At 30.6% G+C, this 5,664-nt stretch overlaps 1 pseudogene; it reads left to right on the forward strand.

The window, feature by feature from the left end:
- LOC107627146 lies at positions 4,094–5,265 on the forward strand (annotated as a pseudogene).

Below are 5,664 nucleotides of genomic sequence, written 5' to 3' on the forward strand. Positions count from 1 at the left end.
GTTGAAAGGAAACCTACGATGCATCGACGCATTAGCGTTCTACCGTGCTCCATATGCTCCATGTCTTGCCAAGTGTCAAGGTTTGCGGATTTTAGAAAATTTTCCAAAATAGCCATGATAGGGTTTGAACCCCTTCACTTTAGAAGGCAACAAAGATAATTGTACCTCCTAGCTGCAGTGCTTCTTACTAATTTGTGTATAAATTATAATACATATAGCAATCTTTTATTTTATTTATATTCAATTTATTTTAATTATAAAGTCACTCATTTTTAAATCAATTATATTTTATTTAACTATAAATTTTATTAAATATATACAAATTAAAAAAATAAATAAAAAAATTTTATTAATCAGAATTTATTTTTTCTTTTCATGATTATATGATATCTATTAATATTATTTTTTTAATAAATTATATAATAATAAGTAAAGACTCACATGCAGTTGTTTTCATATGAAGTTGATAGTTGAAAATCGTTAGATGATATTTAGTCAAACTTGTCAAATCATTTAACGGTTCTTAAATATTAACTTGACATGAAAATAACTATATGTGAGTTTTTACCTATAATAACTGATAACTCACTATTTTATGGTATATTTAGGATTGAATTGAGTGGATTTTGTTCACTATTCTTATACTTATTCATGTAAATTGCATGTTTTTAAGTTTCCTTCCGAATTTTGTACTGTAATTGAAAACATGCTTTCTAGGTCTTTAAATTACTAATTTTTAATAATCTTTTATTACCATTCGATGCTATAATATGTTTGTTAAGTGTTTTCAGAGCTTATAGGGTATGAATGGCTTAGAGGATGGAAAGGAAGCATGGAAAAGTGGAAGGAACACAAGAAATTGAAGTTTTGAGAAGCTAGTATCCACGCATATGCGTGACCAAGCCATAAGCAAATGACGCGCACGCGTGACCAGGAATTCGTCCAAGCGACGCGTACGCGTGGCTGATGCATACGTGTGACGAGCGTCACGTGCTGCAATTAACAGAATTCGCTGGGGGTGATTTCTAGACTGCTTTTGACCTAGTTTCAGGACCGAAAACGAAGACAAGAGGCTGTAGAGTGGAGCTGGACAAGGATTCGTATCATTCATTCATTCACACTTTAGGTTTTAGATGTAGGTTTCTAGAGAGAGAGGCTTTCTCCTCTCTCTAAGTTTTAGGGTTTCTTTTAGTTTTTTTTTTCTTCTAAAATTCAGATTTCCATCTTGCTTTAATTTAGTTTTCTTCTGCCTTTTATTATTCTAGCATCTTAGTTTATCTTCTCTTATCGATTTCTTTATTTTTTCAATTTAGTTTATGAACTCTTCTTGTTAGATTCAATTTCCTTTTTATGCAATTTGAGGTATTTCATGTTTATTGCTTCTTTCTTTAATTGTTGGTTATTGATCCCTTGCATTTGTTAATCTTAGATTTTACTATTTCTTGTTACTTTTCCATACTTTTATTTTGTGCCTTCCAAGTGTTTGATAAAATGCTTGGTTGGATTTTAAAATAGATTTTTATGTTCTTGACTTGGATTGATTAATTAGAGACTCTTGAGTTATCAAAATTCGTTTGTTGGTTGGAGATTGAAAGTTGCTAGTTGGCTTGAGTCTCACTAAATCTAGTCTTTGATTAGGACTTGTGAACTTAAGTCGATTTTGCTCCCTTGACTTTTCTTCATTTGTTAAAGGATAACTAAGTGAAAGCGATTTGCACTTATCATCACAATTGACGATGATAATGAGGATAGGAATTCCAATTCTCAATCCTTGCTATGACCTTTCTTAGTTGTTAGTTTATTTTTCTCACAATTTATATTTTCTTGTTCCTTATTTCAAAACCCCAAAAATATACTTTCCCATAACCAATAATAAATACACTTCCCTGCAATTCCTTGAGAGACGACCCGAGGTTTGAATACTTCGGTTTATTTTTATTGGGGTTTGTACTTGTCACAACCTAATTAAACGTTGACTGAGGATAATTTGTTGGTTTAGAACTATACTTGTAACGCGATATTTTTGTGAAAATCTTTACCAACAGTTTTCCTCCATCAATAACATAATAATAAAATAAATATAAACTAATTAATAAAGTATTAAAATTTGAAAATAATAATTATTTTTATAAAAATAAAATAAAAATACTTATAATAAAAAATAATTAAATTTTATATAATTATTTAATTATACCGGATTAACCGGTTCGACTAGTAATTTATCGGTTAAATTAGTGACCTAATAATTTGACCGGTTTAATTACTGGTTCAATTCTGATAACTATACAAATTAGTTCAAGGTCAATATCTTCAAAAATCTAGTTATTTTACTCTTCTTTTAATTAAATAACCAGTCACTAGAATAATTAATTTTGCGATAAAATAATTAAATCTGCCATAGACAAATGATCAAATCTGTTTATAAGTATGACAATTTTTTTATTAGAAGTCAAATACGTATTTTATATGCAATGCCTAAATGATTGATGATTGATTTTTTGTTTATATGTATCATGATTGAAAGTTAAATCCTGGATAGAATTCAATGTATTTTAAGAAGTGTTCTTGACTAACTCTCCACGTGGCCCCCTCATTGTATGAATTTTGTGGAGGTAAAATAATTTTGTCAATTTGTCCCAAAATGTATTCAACCTAGTGTATCCAGGAGTTTTTGGCAGAATTTTTTTTTAATATGAAAATAGAGATGATGTTTTAGTTGAATATTAATATTTGAAATATATTATAATATTATAGATATACAGAAAATGTTGATACAACATATAAGGGATGTGTTGCTATAAGAGTATTTTTAACGGTCCAATTTTCATTATAATTTTTTTCACATGTGAAGAGAAGAAAAAAGGAATTTTTGCACGTATTTTAAGAAGAAAGAATCTCTCTGAATGGAGACTTGTATTATTCAATAATAACATGTCACTTGGCATGTTATTATAAAAATAAATAATTATATAAAATCTTAATTAATTAAATAATTATATTTATAATTAATTAATAATTTATATTAATTATTTAAATAATAATTAATTAAATAATTAAATCATAATTAATATTACTCTATATATACTACTTACATACACTTCTATTCTCACACTTTGTTCTATTCTTCTTCATCCTCTTCCAAGTTTACGAAATCAAAGTTCTGCTGATATTATTTTTTGTTCGAAAAAATGGATCCAAAACAACTCAACTATTTTTTCAATTATTTACAAAATTTTTCTCAAACTCCAAATACCCAACAATCTCAAACCTCAAACTCTCAAGTTCTAAACCAAAACTTCACACTACCAAATACATTTCAAAATCCAAATCCATAAAATTTTTCTAATTTCAATTTTCAAACTCCTTATAATAATCAATTTCCTATATTCCAACCACAAAATCAAAAATTCACAAACACCACATTTTCCATTTTTATCCATATTTAACCCCTCTATCGAAAATGTTACTCCAACATCTTTGCCGTTTCCAACTCATTTCAGTGCATCAAAACATAACTCATCTGGTGTTGGTGGCGCTTCTAACCCATCCTCTCAGATTCCGATACAATCTAGTCCAAATTTGTAATATTCAGATTTTGTCAACCCTCGTGGATTAGATGCTATCTACCTCAATGATAATGATATTAAAAATCGGAGGCAAGATAGTATTCAACACTGGTATTGGAAAGAGGATGAGATGTTGATTAGTGCATGGTTAAATGTTTCAATTGACCCTATAGTTGATACTGATCAAAAGGGCGAAACATTTTGGAGTCGAATTCACAGCTACTGTGTAGAATTTTGCGCCAACATGACAAGGGGGTAGTTGCATGTAAGAAACGATGGTATAAGATCAACAAGACTGTTGCACAATTTGCTGGTTGCTACAATCAAGCTAGTCGAAACATAAGAAGTGGTTCAAACACTCATGATATAAAGGAGTTGGCCTATATGGCTAGAAAGATATGGCTAAAAAATAATACTAAAAACTAAAAAAAGAATAATAAAAAATACATAAAAAATACATAAAAAATACTAAAAATATTAAAAAATACATTAAAAATACTAAAAAAAATACTAAAAAATGCATGGATATGGCTAGAAATTTTGATGATATGTTTAATGAGAGTTTGTATGGTCAAACAAGACGGCAAGATAACACACTCATGGATAATTGGATCAATGAGTGTTTATTCGATGATTCAGAAGAAGAAGATATCAATAGAAGCTCTATCCCAACTACTCGTAGATGGATCAACAGAGATCGAGAAGCAGGACAAAATCGCCTTTTCCAAGATTACTTTGCAAATGAACCGGTGTATAATGCTGACATTTTCCGACGGAGATTTCGAATGAGAAGACATGTGTTCCTTTGGATAGTAGACGCTCTCTCAAACGTCTATCCGTATTTCCAAAGAGGGTCGATGCAACCAGAAGAAGAGGCTTGTCACCACTCTAAAAATGAACCACTGCGATATGGATGTTAGCATATGGCGTAGCAGCTGATGCTGTTGATGATTATGTGCGCATAGACGAGAGTACTACAATTGAATGCTTGAAAAAATTTGTTGAAGGTGTCATTTCGGTGTTCGAGGATGAATACTAACAAAAACCAAATCCAAATGATGTACGACACCTGCTACAAATGGCGGAGGGTCGTGGCTTCCTTGGCATGTTGGGTAGCATTGACTGCATGAATTGGCAATGAAAAAATTGTCCAAAGGTGTGGAAAGGTATGTACATGAGTGGTTATCGTGGAGTTGCAACCATAATACTTGAGGTTGTATTATCTTCAGACCTTTGGATATGGCATGCGTTCTTTGGACTTTCTGGTTCAAATAACGATATCAACGTCTTAGATCGTTCTCCAATGTTCGATGATATTCTAAATGACCGTGCTCCGGAGGTAAATTATACGATTAATGGTAATAATTATACTATGGGATACTATTTAACAGATGGTATTTATCCTGAATGGGCCACATTTGTCAAATCAATCTCAAGGCCACAAGGGAAAAAACACAAGTTATTTGCACAATACCAAGAAGAGCAAAAAAAAGATGTGAAGCGAGCATTCGGAGTGTTGCAAGTACGCTTTGCAATTATACGTGGTCCAGCTTGCTTTTGGAAAAAGAAGAAACTTGCAAACATAATGAGAGCTTGTATTATATTGCATAATATGATTGTTGAGGATGAAAGAGACAATTATCCAGGAAGTTTTACTCAAGGCTTAGAGTATGACAATGTCGAAAATGGCTTATCATAACCTCAGCTGGGAGAGGAAGATTTTGCACTATACCATCAATTTCTCCAAAGAAATGCCCAACTTCGAAATAGGCAGCAGCATAGATAGTTGAAAGAGGACTTGATTGAATACATATGACAATTTCACAATGCTTGTCGTCAACTATAGAGCTTAACTATGTTTTTCTTTGTATTAAGTAATTTTACAAATTAGTGTAATCCCGAATTATATATTGTGTATTATTGTTATATATGAATTTTTTTAATATTAATATATTTTAATAGTGAATTATTTTTAAATTTATAAATTTAAATAGTATTATTAAAAAAAATTAATTACATTAATTTCAAGTATTTTAATTAATTAATTAAGTGGGACCACAACAGGGACTAAAGTTAGTTCCTCCTAATGGAGAAGAGA

Source organism: Arachis ipaensis, chromosome B02 (assembly GCF_000816755.2).
Source record: "Arachis ipaensis cultivar K30076 chromosome B02, Araip1.1, whole genome shotgun sequence".
Lineage (NCBI taxonomy): Eukaryota > Viridiplantae > Streptophyta > Magnoliopsida > Fabales > Fabaceae > Arachis > Arachis ipaensis.